Source organism: Scyliorhinus torazame, chromosome 3 (genome assembly GCF_047496885.1).
Source record: "Scyliorhinus torazame isolate Kashiwa2021f chromosome 3, sScyTor2.1, whole genome shotgun sequence".
Lineage (NCBI taxonomy): Eukaryota > Metazoa > Chordata > Chondrichthyes > Carcharhiniformes > Scyliorhinidae > Scyliorhinus > Scyliorhinus torazame.
This window is the reverse complement of record NC_092709.1, coordinates 48,039,090-48,053,944: the sequence shown is the minus strand read 5'-3', so window position 1 is coordinate 48,053,944 and position 14,855 is coordinate 48,039,090. Positions and strand designations below refer to the sequence as shown.

Genomic DNA, 14,855 nt, shown 5'->3' with positions numbered 1-14,855 from the left:
ATAATAATGTTTACATTTTGAGGTGGAGTTTTCCTTTCTTCTGTGTGTTGGGTCAGGTGAGAGAAGTGGGGTGCAGCTCGCCGGCTGGTCAGCCCACTTTTCTCATCATATTGTCCAGCAACTAGAACAAAGAAATCCTGGAGGCGCGTCGCACACCGTCATGCTGATGAACGGGGCCCATAAAAGCCAGCGACGTTGACTTTCCAAAGATTGTGGTCCCTGTAAAAAAAATTTAAAGTGCTCAATTATTTCTTTTTCCAATTAAAGGGCAATTTAGCGTGCCCAATTCACCTACCCTGCACATCTTTGGGTTGTGGAGATGAAGCCCACGCAGACACGGGGAGACTGTGCAAAGTTTCTTAAAGGATGGCCTGATCTCCAGTTTAAAAGAGAGGACCCCCCCCCCCCCCACATGCATTCAGGAACTCACGCTTCCACCCCATGGACATTCTGCTTCTATGTCTTATGGTCTTATCAGGGGTTATTGGGAGAAGGCAGGAGAATGGGGATGAGAAAAATATCAGCCATGATTGAATGGCAGAGCAGACTCGTGTGCCTAGTTCCTATGTCTTACGGTCTTATGGAAACACTCCTACCATGCAGTTCCCAGAGGAGCTCCCCACCAGGTGCAGGGGTGGTGCCAGGGGAAAGTATAATGGGCCAGGCTTTAGACAACACCAAAGTATATCATGGAGTTCACCTGACCCACAACTTTTAATAGATTTTGGTTATAGGGAGCACAAGGGCCCATTTTTCAGATGTTATGCAACAAAGACCTTCGGTATTTTTAAACAAAACAACCTTTATTCTATGAATCCAGTTAACATTTTATAAACACACAGTAAAAAGTTTATCAACGACCAATATAAATAATCCCCACAGATACAGTACTCTTTCAGTAACCCTTAATAACTTTCCTAACAACATTCATAAGTCAAAGACCCTTTTTAACAAAGACAGCAGGTTTGAATTCTCTACAGAAAGCAGTTATCACTTTTAAATTATCAAGATCAAGGGGTCTGAAGACATTCTTTAGCATGCAGAGAAAGAGAGAGATCAAATACACCTTCTTGTTTGAATGCAGCTCCCAACTGAAAACCAAACCAAAAACTCAGCTCAAAACGAAAGTAAAAGCCAGAAACACAGCTCAGCTCCACCCACACAACGACATCACTGCAGCTATTTGATAAACACACTTTCTTAAAGGGACCCTCACATGACAACAGTGCCAGGGGACTGCCCCGGCATATCCTTCTCCCCCCAGGGGCCATACTTGCCCGCGTGTCCCTGCCGGGTTCCCTTCACCTGTTTCCTGTTTTTAAACATCTGTTGTAAACCTCAGCCTTGTCATCACGTCGGTGAGGGGGAAATTCCAATGTGGGTGGACAATACGACAGGGAAACCGGCTGATGACATTTAAATGAAATCCCAACCTTTGGCGGTAACTTTGTTTCATCAATGGTGGGAATGATCAGGATGTCAGATCTCACCGATTAGAATCTTGCTTTTGACTTCTCACAGTATGTTGCACCCACGTAGCCGGACAAACGAGGGCCCGAAACCCCAGCCTCGGAGTCATTCCTTGGCTACAAAGGTGGGGTAATAAATTAAATTTCTTTCTTTCCTTCAAATGTTGCTACCAGAAATGGCAAGCTTGAAATCTAAGTAAGATAGCACTAATATATCTGGTGGCAAGGAGACTTGTAGGACAGATGATTATTCTCATTGCTCTCCGAGTGCTACCATGGACAAGAATGTTTTCAATCCAAAAATCCTAACTAAATGAATTCCAATATAGAAGCAACTATGAACTTTCTTGCAATCTAGCTCATAGTTATCTATTCTTTGATGAGCAATGCAGTTTTGTACATCCAGGCAGTTGTTTGCATCTACCTTTCATTGTCTCATCTTAAAGGTTCTTGTCTTCGTCATTTCACCTTTCCAGCTCAATTATGTTAATACATTTGAATTTCTCGCTCCAACCCTTTGTGCTCCTCAGCTGCTATCCTGGTTCCACATCTGTGCAATTTATGACTATTTCTTCAATATTTTTAAATCTTTTGTGTTGTGAAGTTCTGCTGTCCTTTGTGTTTGAACACATTGTATTAACATTCTTTTGTCTACTACTTTAACTGAGCTAATGGCAGACTTTTTAATACCTCCATTGAAGTAAGCTTCCATTTAAAGACAATTTTACTTCCCTTTTCGATTCGTATGCTTTTCTAATGCATTTCCAAGATTTATTTGGTTCCTCGTCCTCGGGGCTTTCTCTGCTTCAGTTCAATATTGTTTTGTAATTACTCACTCCCCTTAACTTTGAACTCCGGGTCAGCATATCTGGGACGCATCCCAAAGTGGCCGGACCCTTGACCTTGCCTGGCAGCTAGTGCCGTTAGAAAAGGGGTATGACTTCCTGACCTGACACTGAGCTTCCCTCAACTGCCGGCCTCAGGAATGTGCTGAGGCGAGATGGGAGTGCCTTCATTTTAAGGTAACAAACTAGGAACGGAGTGACAATCCGACCCAATTGCTACAACAACGGACGCTATAGATCTGTTTTTTTTGTTGAGATTCCTACGTTTAAGAAGTGCACTGTTTGCTCTTTGACCTTCCTGGGCAATATCCTTTCTCTCCTCTGAACTACTTTCCTTTTATAAAATTCAATCTTTCACTGCTAATCTGTTCCTTTCAGTATAATATCCTCGGATGTACTGTCCTGCTGACATGGGCCAGGATTCTCCCCTACCCAGCAGTGCGGGGGGTCCCGGCGGGATGGAGTGGCGGGAACCACTCCGGCATCGGGCCGCCCCAAAGGTGCGGATTTCTCCACACCTTTAGGGGCCAAGCCCTCACCTTGTTCGGTGCCGGCGGGGGCGGGATTCACGCCACTCCCCCCCCCCCCCCCCCGGCGATTCTCCGACCCGGCGGGGAATCGGAGAATCCCACCCCTGATTTCCACGTTGGCTTTTTATTTAGTATCTCAGTTGCAGATTCCCGTACTAGCCTTCCTGAACAGATGGCGACTAGGTGCTCTTCACAGTAACTTCACTTGGAGCCTACTTGTGACAATAAGCGATTTTCATTTCATTTTTCATTTTCACATCCTCTGTCTGACCATGTGTCATTGATTGGGATTTACCACCCAACCTGCGGCGGTGGGATCTTCATGTCCCGCCATTGTCTATGCAGTTTCCTATTGAATGCAACCACCCCCCCCCACACCTCCGTGAAACCCACAGCGGGGGTGCGCCGTTGGCAGGACCAGAAGATCCTGTGGCGTGAAGGACCGGAAGGTTCCAGCCATTGTCTCAGTGTTGGAGCAATGGGAATTCACTGTGTTCTTAATTTCCAGTAGTTACACTTTCTGACTTTACTTGCTTCTGCTTAACCTGTCTCATAGAACATACAGTGCAGAATGAGGCCATTTGGCCCATCGAGTCTGCACCGACCGACTTAAGCCCTCATATCCACCCTATTCCCTAACCCAATAACCCCTCCTAACCTTTTTGGACACTAAGGGCAATTTATCATGGCCAATCCATCTAACCTGCACATCTTTGGACTGTGGGAGGAAACCGGAGCACCTGGAGGAAACCCACGCAGAGCTCGTGTTGATTTGGTGGCAGCCTTCCATCTTATAAGACAATGGTTTCGTATCTTGCTTGCAAGTGTCCTTATAGCAGAGACGTGGGTGCCCAGGAGATTGTGTCTTAGTGGCCAGTTCACCATGCCGATGATCTTTGAGTTTATATCCGTCTTCCAATCGATAAACCTGGTCATACACACAGACAGCACAGAATTCATTGGCTCAGCAATGAGTGTAGGCTGATGGAATTAGCATACTCTGGGACCTCACAATTGGTGACCTTGTCCTGCCAAAAGACACTTTAGCCATCCAAGCTTGCGCCAACCATGCTGCCTGTCTAACCTAAAACCTTTTAAACTTCCAAGGCCCATATCCCTCTATTCCCATCCTGTTCATGTATTTGTTATGATGCCCCTTAAACGTCACTATCGTACCTGCTTTCACCACCTCCTCTGGCAGTGACTTCCAGGCACCCACTATTCTCTGTGTAAAAAAAACATCCCTCGCAAATCTCCTCTAAACTTTGTCCATTGCACCTTAAACCTATGTCCCCCAGTAATTGACACTTCCACCCTGGGAAAAAGCTTCTGACTATCCACCCTGTCCATGCCCCTCATGATTTTGTCGACTTCTATCAGGTCGCCCCCTCAACCTCTGTCGTCCCAGTGAGAACAAGCCAAGTTTATCCAAACTCGCTTCTTAGCCAATGCCTCCACATCCTTCTAGTAGCGTGGCGACCAGAATGGATCACTATATTCCAAGTGTGGCCTAACTCAGGTTCTATACAACTGCAGCATGACTTGCCAATTTTTATACTCAGTGCCCCGTCCAATGAAAGTAAGCATACCGTATGCCTTCTTGACTACCCTCTCCACCTGTGTTGCTGCTTTCAGTGGCCTGTGGACCTGTACACCCAGATCCCTCTGCCTGTCAATACTCTTTGAGGGTTCTGTCATTTACTGTATATTTCCCATTTGTATTAGACCTTCCAAAATGCATTACCTCACATTTATCCGGATTAGACTCCATCTGCCATCTCTCCGCCTAAGTCTCCAGCCGATCTATATCCTGCTGTGTCCTCTGAAAGTCCTCATCGCTATCCATAATTCCACCAACCTTTGTGTCATCCGCAAACGTACTAATCAGACAAGTTTATTTTCCTCCAAATCATTTATATATATTACAAATAGCAGAGGTCCCAGCACTGATCTCTATGGAACACAACTAGTCTCAGCCCTCCATTCAGAAAAGCACCCTTCCACTGCTACCCTCTGTCTTCTATGACCGAGCCAGTTCTGTATCCATCTTGCCAGCTCATCTGTGATGCCACGTGACTTCACCTTCTGTACCAGTCTGCCATGAGAGATCTTGTTAAAGGCCTTACTGAAGTCCATGTAGACAACATCCACTGCCCTACCTTCATCAATCATCTTCATCACTTCCTTGAAAAACTCCATCAAGTTAGTGAGACACGACCTCCCCTTCACAAAGCCATACTGCCTCTCGCTAATACATCCACTTGCTTCCAAATGGGAGTAAATCCTATCTCGAAGAATCCTCTCCAATAATTTCCCTACCACTGACATAAGGCTCACCAGCCTGTAATTTCCTGGATTATCGTTGCTACCCTTCTTAAACAAAGGAACAACATTGGCTATTCTCCAGTCCTCTGGGACCTCACCTGTAGCCAGTGAGATTGCAAAGATTTCTATCAAGGCCCAGCAATTTCCTCCCTTGCCTCCTTCAATATTCTGGGGTAGATCCCATCAGGCCCTGGGGACTTATCTACCTTAATATTTTTCAAGACGCCCAACACCACCTCTTCTTTGATCTCAATGTGAACCAGACTATCTACACACCTTTCCCCAGACTCATCATCCACCAAGTCCTTCTCTTTGGTGAATACTGATGCAAAGTACTCATTCAGTACCTGGCCCATTTCCGCTGGTTCCACGCATAGATTCCTATCCCTGTCCTTGTGTGGGCTAACCCTTTCCCTGGCTACCCTCTTGCTCTTCATACACATGTAAAAAGCCTTGGGATTTTCCTTAATCCTGTTTGCCAATGACTTTTGTGACCCCTTTAGCCCTCGTGACTCCTTTTTTAGTTCCTTCCTACTTTCCTTATATTCCTCACGGGCTTTGTCTGTCCCCAGCCTTCTAGACCTTACAAATGCTTCCTTTTTCTTTTGGACGAGGCTCACAATATCCCTCATTGTTCAAGGTTCCTGAAACTTGCCATAGCTGTCCTTCTTCCTTCACAGAAACATGCCGGTCCTGAATTCCTATCAACTGACATCATCAACTGAAAGCCTCCCACATGGCAGACGTTGATTTACCCTCGAACATCCACCCCCAAACTAGATTCTTCAGTTCCTGCCTAATATTATTATAATTAGCATCTTCACCTGAGGACTAGTCTTATCTTTATCCAACAGTACCGTAAAACTTACTGAATTATGGTCACTGTTCTTGAAATGCTCCCCTACTGAAACTTCGACCACCTGGCCAGGCTCATTCCCTAATACCAGGTCCAGTAAATCACCCACCACAACAACTCTATTGCTTTTACACCTTTCCAAAATCTGCTTACATATCTGCATATATACCAATTTTCTCCAGCAACTTAAATAGACTGTCTCTGCTCATATGGTTGAATGCTTTGGTGAGATTAATATCATAGATCATAGAATTTACAGTGCAGAAGGAGGCCATTCAGCCCATAGAGTCTGCACCGGCTCTTGGAAAGAGCACCCTACCCAAGGTCAACACTTTCACCCTATCGCCATAACCCAGTAACCCCACCCAACACTCAGGGCAATTTTGGACACTAAGGGCAATTTATCATGGCCAATCCACCTAACCTGCACATCTTTGGACTGTGGGAGGAAACCGGAGCACCCGGAGGAAACCCACGCATAAACAGGGAGGATGTGCAGACTCCGCACAGACAGTGAACCAAGCCGGAATCGAACCTGGGACCCTGGAGCTGTGAAGCAAATGTGCTATCCACAATGCTACCGTGCTGCCCCACGAAATATATCGGCAATATATTTTTGTTTTGTTTTTGTCTGTTTTGCTCACGGCATTTGTCTTGCAAATGCTGGATTGAGAAGACCATGTTGATTGTAGATGTTACAGTTCTGAAACTGCATGGGAATTCGGGCTAGATGTGTTCAGCCAAGAACTGCAACCCAATGAGGGCGGCGCAGGCAAATACCTTTCTCACCATGCTCAGCAGGGAGATGCCGCAATAGTTGTTGCAGTCGTTGTTGTCACCCTTGTTCTTTTACAGGGTCACAATCTTTGCAACACCTCCACCCTGGGGCATTGCTCTCTCACTCTAAGACAAACAGAGACGTTGTTGCAAATGCTGGAGCAGTGTCCCATCCTTAATAAGTTCCAACGGTATAGCATCAAACCCTGGAGCTTTGCTCATGCAAGCGAGTTAATAGCCTTACTAAGCCCCTCCACTGTGGGTTTTATATCCAGTTCAGCCATGACAGGGGGGTCAGAGACATAGAGCAGCAGATCATCCGCATAGAGGGATACTCTCCACTCCCTGTCTCCCCTATCAATGCCCCATCACCCCTTTGTTGACCTAAGTGTGATGGGCAGAGGTTCAGTCACCAGGGCAAACAGCAATGGGGACAACGGGCATCCCTGCCTCGTGCCCCTGTGTAGCAGGAAGTAGTCTGAGCTCACCACCTGTGTCCGGACACTCGCCATGGAAACATTGTATAACAATTTCACCCACAAACTGAAAACTGGCCCAAACCCAAATCATTCCAGGACCTCGAAGAGGTACCTCCATTCCCCACAATTAAAGGCCTTCTCTGCATCCATGGAGATGACCACAATCAAAATCCTGAGGGTTACCATTGACCAGAAACTAAACTTGACCAGCTATATAAATACTGTGACTACAAAAGCAGATCACAGACTCGCAATTCTGTGGTAAGTAACTCACCTCCTGACTCCCCAAAGTCTGTCCACCATCTACAAAGCAAAAGTCAGGAATATGATGAAATACTCTCCCCTTACCTGGATGAGTGCATGTCCAAAAACACCTGGATGAGTGCATGTCCAAAAACACCTGGATGAGTGCATGTCCAAAAACACTTTTTAAAAAAACTTTAGAGTACCCAATTCATTTTTTCCAATTAAGGGACAGTTTAACGTGGTCAATCCACCTACCCTGCACATCTTTCGGTTGTGGGGGCGAAACCCACGCAAACAGGGGGAGATTGTGCAAGCTCCACAGTGACCCAGAGCCAGAATCAAACCTGGGACCTCGGTGCCGTGAGGAAGCAGTGCTAATCACTGCGCCACCGTGCTGCCCTAGCTCCAACAACACTTAAGACGCTCTACATCAACCAGGACAAAACAGCTCGCTTGATTGGCATCCCTTCCACAAAACATTCACTTCCTCCACTGCGATGCACAGTGGCAGCAGTGTGTACCATCTACAATATGCACTGCAGCAACACACCAAGGCTCCTTCGACAGTACCTTCCAAACCCACAAACTTTACCACCAAGGGCAACAAATGCATGCAAACCCATCACTTTCAAGTTCCTCTCCAGGCCACAACCATCCTGATTTGGAATTATATTGCCGTCCTTTCAATGTCATGGGCCCAAATCCTGGAATGCCCTCTCTAATAGCACTGTGGGTGTACCTACACAACATGGACTGCCACGGTTTAAGAAAGCAGCTCATCACCACCTTCTGAAGGACAGTTAAGGATAGGCAATAAATTCTGGGCTAGCAAGTGTGGTGTTGGGTGCTCTGGTGCACAGATGAGCCAACACAGTTGTATGTGGTACAACTCTATTTTATTATAACTCTTATAATACAGTTCGTTCTGGATACTCTGCACGTGCTGTCTCCCTGAGTGTCTTTGGCAATAGCTGTGTCCTGGTTCTCCTCTGCAGCTCTTACTGACCACCAGGGGTCGTGTCTGTGCTTTTATATCTTTCTGTCATTGGTTGTGGTGTTGTGTGTTCTGATTTGTCTGTTGGTGTGTCTATCATGATGTGTGTGTTTGAATATCATGACATCCCCCCTTTTTACAAAGACAAGTGCCTACGTGGTTATAAATATAATTGTGTCGTGAGTGCATCTAAGAGTGTGCGTTTGTGTTGTGTACAGCGTGTGTTTATGACGTAACTATTTACATGGGGCGATGTCGGGTGCGTCACACGAACAAGGTTGTACCATAACAAAACTTGGATGCGAGAGAAAAAAAAAAAACTTGAACATTGGTCCGGTCAGACGATATCTGGAACAATAAACAACAACAGGTTATAATACAGAAGTGTTTGACTTTTTGAACGTATTAACAGCGTTATAAGTCCAGTCTAATGGGTGACCGCCTCAAGAATGGGCTGGTCCTCAAGCCGGTTCAGCTGTGGAGATTTGGGGTCACACTGGTTCACCTTGGACTGTTGGAGGTGATGCTGTTGCCGAAGTCTCTACTTTACCATTTGTTGTACTTCATGCAGTGCTTGGTTTTTTTCATTCTTGCAAATATAACATTCAACATCTTTGTTAGTGGTGCCCTGGCTGTGGTTTGGTTCTGGTGGCGATGGAAGGGGCATGATCCGTGGCATCTCCACGAAGTCATCCTTGGGAACCAGTGGAGGATCCGGCGTGTGCGTACGGTGCAGTTGCGAGCGTGGAAGGCGGCACAAAGCCCGCTGATTGCGCCTACGCACCAATCCATCCGCCCTGCATGCCAGGAACAAGGTGGAGTCTATTTTCTTTTTATGTTTGTGGTGGACGGCATCTTGTAGCCGATGGGTCGTTGCCATCGAAGTAGCACCATCACTAATATCATGCAAGGCGATGACTGTGCCAGATGTGGAAGTTGGCCAAGACCGTGTATGCTGGTTCCGGCCTTCTGCTGTGCCGGAAGGGCGACTCCACAGAGAAACGTCGAAGCATGTCGCCTTGGAGAGAGAATTGTTGCTCGCATCAACGTCTGGCGATGGCGCGAATTGGTGTGTCCATCTTGGACCGCCGGCGCTGGTTGCCACTGCCGACCCAGTGGGACTGCCACGCGATCCATTCCCTGTCGCCGTGGCATCTGCCGTCACCCTGAGCGTGCCATCACCGAGGCCGCGACACCGCCCGTCCGGAGCAAGGTCTGGCGTGCGCAAATCAGAGTCGGCGCTTGGCTGCTCCCCATCTGGAGTCCGGTCTGCCTTCCGCCGATGCCCCCCGTCCGGAGTCCCAACAGGTTCACTGGAGGCAGCCGAGATTCCCTGAAGCTGCACTTCTGGAGTCGGAACATGCAGGAATGCACCAACCAGTGGAGAGGCTCGAGCCATCGAGGGTGGAAGCGGTGCGCCGCCACCGCAGTCGTCAGTGGTCCCACCGTGATCGTTGAGTGCCTCGGTACGCACTAGGCGAGGTCTGTCACCTTGCACCTTTTGCATGGGAAGTGGGATGCTGTCGTCACCCGTCTCACATCCCGTGGATAGATCGTCATTAGCAGCTTGCTGTTCACTAGGGTTGGGTAAATTGTCAGAGTTTTCATCTGGTGGTGCACACCATGTCGGTGGACTGTCATTGTCTTGCCATTGTCCTTCATTTGGGCTTTTCTTCTTTGGAACTTTAAATCTTCCCCCAGACATTGCAGAACCTTGTTTATTACCCCCAAATTCTCCCATATGTATGGTCTCGAATATAGGATCCACTGTTTCTATCGACATTGTACCATTTTCCAAAGAACATTCCGTTTCACTTTTCTTCTCAGGTACCTCATATGTAACTTTGATTAATGTACATGCCTTCATGGTCTCTGGGTCTGATTTTGCTGGGACTGGCATGGTCACGGTCTCTCTTTTACTGTTCTCAATTGCCCACATTATACTCCCCATACATAACTGCTTAATCACTGGGGTTAGTGTGGTACAATGGACAATCGGGTCGACCTTATCTGCATCTTCACCATTAGTGGAAAGCACACTTGGTTCACTTGAAACTGCTGTGGGTTTTAAATTCGTTATCTGGCTACTCGATGTCGGTGTCCTCAGGATTCTTGCTCCAATGTTCTGCTCAATAATCAGTGGAGTGTGTATAGGTTCAATGCAATTAATGTTCCCCTCCAGGTTTGAAGAGTCATTACTGACTAACTGCTGGTCTCTGAAGTTGGGATTTTGCGGCATCGTGTTGAAGGGAGACATTTGTCCCTGCTGTAGATATGATTCAGGTTGTGTTATTTCCATTACCTGAGGATCAATGTCTTGTCCATTTTTTCGATCCGTACTAAAACACTGGCAATTCTCAGTCTGCTCCTTGCAAGTTAAACATTCAATTAATTTCGTTAGCAAATCCTCAGCATCCTTCTGTGGCCGTGCAGCATTATTAATCTCTGTTCGGCTACAATGATCCTGAAGGTCAGCGCATAAACCTTTTTTCTTCGGGCTTGGACGAGGCGATTCCTTTGGCTTGTCTTCAGTTGGGCTTGAACAGTCTTCAGCGCTGTGCCCTTTATTGTAGCATGAGGGACCGTCATGGTCATGCTGCTGTGTAGTGGAGCATGGTAGGCTGTTATAGCCTTCTTGCTGTTCACGGGAGCATGGCAGACTTGCATCGTCTGCCGCTGGTTGGTCAGGAGAGGTTGCTAGACCCTCATGGTCTTGTTCCTGCAAGGACTGCGCTCTGGAGTCTTGCGTTCCTTCCATCGTGGAGTCCGTCCACGAGCTCTCTGTGGAGGCTTGTGACACTGGAGTCACTTCTTGTTCGTGCAAGGACTGCGCTCTGGAGTCTTGCGTTGCTTCTATCGTGGAGGCTGTCCACGAGCTCTCTGTGGAGGCTTGTGACACTGGAGTCACTTCTTGTTCGTGCAAGGACTGCGCTCTGGAGTCTTGCATTTCTGCAATTGTGGAGTCTGTCCACGAGCTTGCTGTGGAAGCTTGTGACACTGGAGTCACTTCTGGTTCATGCGAGGACTGCACTCTGGAGTCTTGCATGTCTTCTTTCATAGAGTCGGGAACGTTGAGCGGGACGTGGACCACGCTCTGTGTGGCAGCAGGGCACTCTCCGTGTGCTTGCACCGCTCCCTGTCTGTTAATGTCAGGCTGCAGCATCATCCGGTACTGATAAGTTGGAACGTCATATCTGCTGGATTGAAGATCCTCAAATCCGAAAAATGAATCCGCATCTGCGTCGGATTCAATGTGGGGGCCGCCAATGTGCAACACGAAAGGTTCGTCCGAGTCATAGTCATATAGGACCACGGAGCTATCATTGGGCTCGCGAGGTCCGGAAACACTGTAAAAATCGTCATCGAAGTATTCAAGGTCGGAATCATCGGCTTGTGCGTAGGTAACTGCTTGTCGGAGGGTTCTTCGGAGGTTAAATTCATCTCCTGGGTCAATTTGCGGCACTGTGCTGTCATTCCAGGTGAAGGAAGGTTGTTTTACAGCTTTAACAGATTTTTGTTTTTTTGATTTGGGACGTTTCCCTTTTAAATTGGATTTGGGACATTTCCTTTTTAAATTGATCCAGTCTTGGGCGTCTGACATCCTGACGCTCGGTATGTAGCACGTAGGAAGCGACTGCGCATGCTCAGATCGCTGTTCCTTTACCGATGGCCGTTTTCTTGACTGCGCATGCGCAGCATCTCGCGCATGCGCAAACGAAACTTCCGGTTCTGCGCACTTCTCGCGCAACTGTGCTAGCGTTATACCTTTAGCAAGATGGCCGCCGACCTCGACCCAGCCTTTTCTCAGGCCCGGGATTTCGGGCTCCGGGATCCCAGCCACGAGGTGAGTACTGCAGCTTTTCTTACCTTTAAGTCCCCATTGGATTGCGTATTCTTCACAGTACTTGGCGAATTTGCCCATGACTGCCTGGTAATCGTGCCTTTGCTGCCTCCTGAAGAACCTGAACCTTCTGAACATTGCTCTTGCCCTTGCACCGGCGACGGTGAGGAGAAATTCAATTTTTTCCTTATCATCCAGGTCTTTGAGTTCAGCTGCCGCCAGGAACAACTCGAACATTTGCCGGAATCGCCGCCAGTTTTCGTGGAGGTCGCCGTCGCACTGGAGCGCCTGCGGAACCGGGAGCTTGTACATCATGCCTGGGCACTGCTGGTTGTCTCTGTACACTGAGGTATGCCGGCAGGTATCGATCCACTCCTGTACCATGTGGTGTTGGGTGCTCTGGTGCACAGATGAGCCAACACAGTTGTATGTGGTACAACTCTATTTTATTATAACTCTTATAATACAGTTCGTTCTGGATACTCTGCACGTGCTGTCTCCCTGAGTGTCTTTGGCAATAGCTGTGTCCTGGTTCTCCTCTGCAGCTCTTACTGACCACCAGGGGTCGTGTCTGTGCTTTTATATCTTTCTGTCATTGGTTGTGGTGTTGTGTGTTCTGATTTGTCTGTTGGTGTGTCTATCATGATGTGTGTGTTTGAATATCATGACAGCAAGCAACACCCACATTCCGTGAAATAAGTTTTTTTAAATCCTGGAACTCACTTCCTTACAGCACTTGTGGAAATATCTGTATAACACAGTATTCAATTTAGATTTTTATTCCATATCTAAATTCTAGGTTGTTCTAAATTGACTACTGTCCTCCATAAAATAGTATTTCCAGCAACAACAGTTAGTGTTTTAATAAATAGTTCTGTCAAAAAATAGCTGGATAGATATCAGATTGTGAATAGGATTAGAGATTCTAACCATGAATAATCCCACAAACTTTACCACCAAGGGCAGCAAATGCATGCGAGCACCACCCGTCTCCTCATCAGCATTAGCATCTAATTTAAAGCAGGAAGAAAATGCATTCAAAGATAGAATAAATGAAGCAAAAGTTGTAATAGGATAGTTAAGAGATTATTAATATAAAATAAAAATGTTATTATTACATTTTCCCAAGGGTTGTGGAAAATTTCAGATTCTGAAAGAAAAGAGGAATGAGTGAGTTAAGCAGAAATTAAGAAAAATAAAATGTTATCGAACCCACTATTTATATGGAGTTGGAGCAGGAAAAGAGCTTGTTTCCCTTATGTATTCGCATTAATTCTTATTAGCTCCAGTGAAGCTCTGTTGTTTCAATGTGTTCACTGACAGTGGCTTCATAGGTCCTGACATGGGAAACTGAAAGAAGAACAGCCATGTACGAAATAACAAACTGTAAATAAAGCTCCTGAGTATCACACCTCCAAAACACAACAGTTTCTCGACTGCTGAATTGTTCCGGAACTTATTTAGGCTTCAGTAGCAGGTTAAAAATAAAGTTGAGGGCCTACAACTTACATTTATGCCTCATTTATTTCTAAAGAACAAATATAATTTGACCGGGAACATGAGTTGGAATGAGTGATTAAATTGGTTTCATGACAAATCACTGAATTGTGAACCATTTTGCACAGTGCCACGTGAAACAGGTGCATTTTAACAGATGGACTTCATACTTTAAACAATTTGTCTTCAACATTTATCAGAAAAAATGAAGAAAACTCCCAAAATTTTTCATTTAATACTGAACATCTCAGCTTAGAATTGCACCAAGATGTTGACGTATATTTCAGAATCAATTCCCAGTCTATTCTCAGTTAATTGATCTCGGGTAATTTTGGTTGGGGCCCTCCACTTGATTCTGGTTGACCTGGACCTTATAGATGGTTAATTAGGCAGGATTACCCCTCTCAATCTCTGTTTAGTGGAAAATCACTGGATAGTGTGAGTGCATGATGTTGGGCGAGGGCAAGGTTAGATCTTGCATAGTCCAAGTCTAGAGATAAAGTTAATTTTATTTCTTCATATGATGTGGCAGCCAGCAATTGTTGTCCATTCCTAATTGCCTTTTCAGGCAGGACAGTTAAGAGTCAAAACACGTTACTGTAGATCCGGAGTCACATGTAGGTCAGGCCAGCCAAGGATGGCAGATTCCCTTCTCTAAAGGGGATTAAACGGGATTTTATAGCGCCCCATTAGTCGGGTTTTTATAGCAATAAATGATGGTTTCATGGTCGCAATTACTGAAAATAACTTACAATTCCAGAATTTATTCATTGAATTTAAATGAGATTTGAACCCATTTGGTCTTTGGATTACTAGTCCAGTGACATTAACACTGTGCCACCACTTCCCCGCATATCAGGGATGACTATTTGGGTAAGGTACTGGCATGTACAAGCCTTTGGGAACTGTAGCAACACAAGAGCCAGCATCTTCAATGGTAGAAGGCAAAGAGTTGGAAAAGGATTTACTTAAAGTTAATTTTGATTTAAACAAATA

General features: G+C 46.1%; 1 protein-coding gene across 8 annotated transcripts in view; it reads left to right on the top strand.

Moving 5' to 3' along the window:
• Positions 1-14,855, top strand: part of inpp4b (inositol polyphosphate-4-phosphatase type II B) — a 1,315,761-nt gene that overhangs the window by 1,000,390 nt on the left and 300,516 nt on the right. The window lies entirely within an intron of this gene.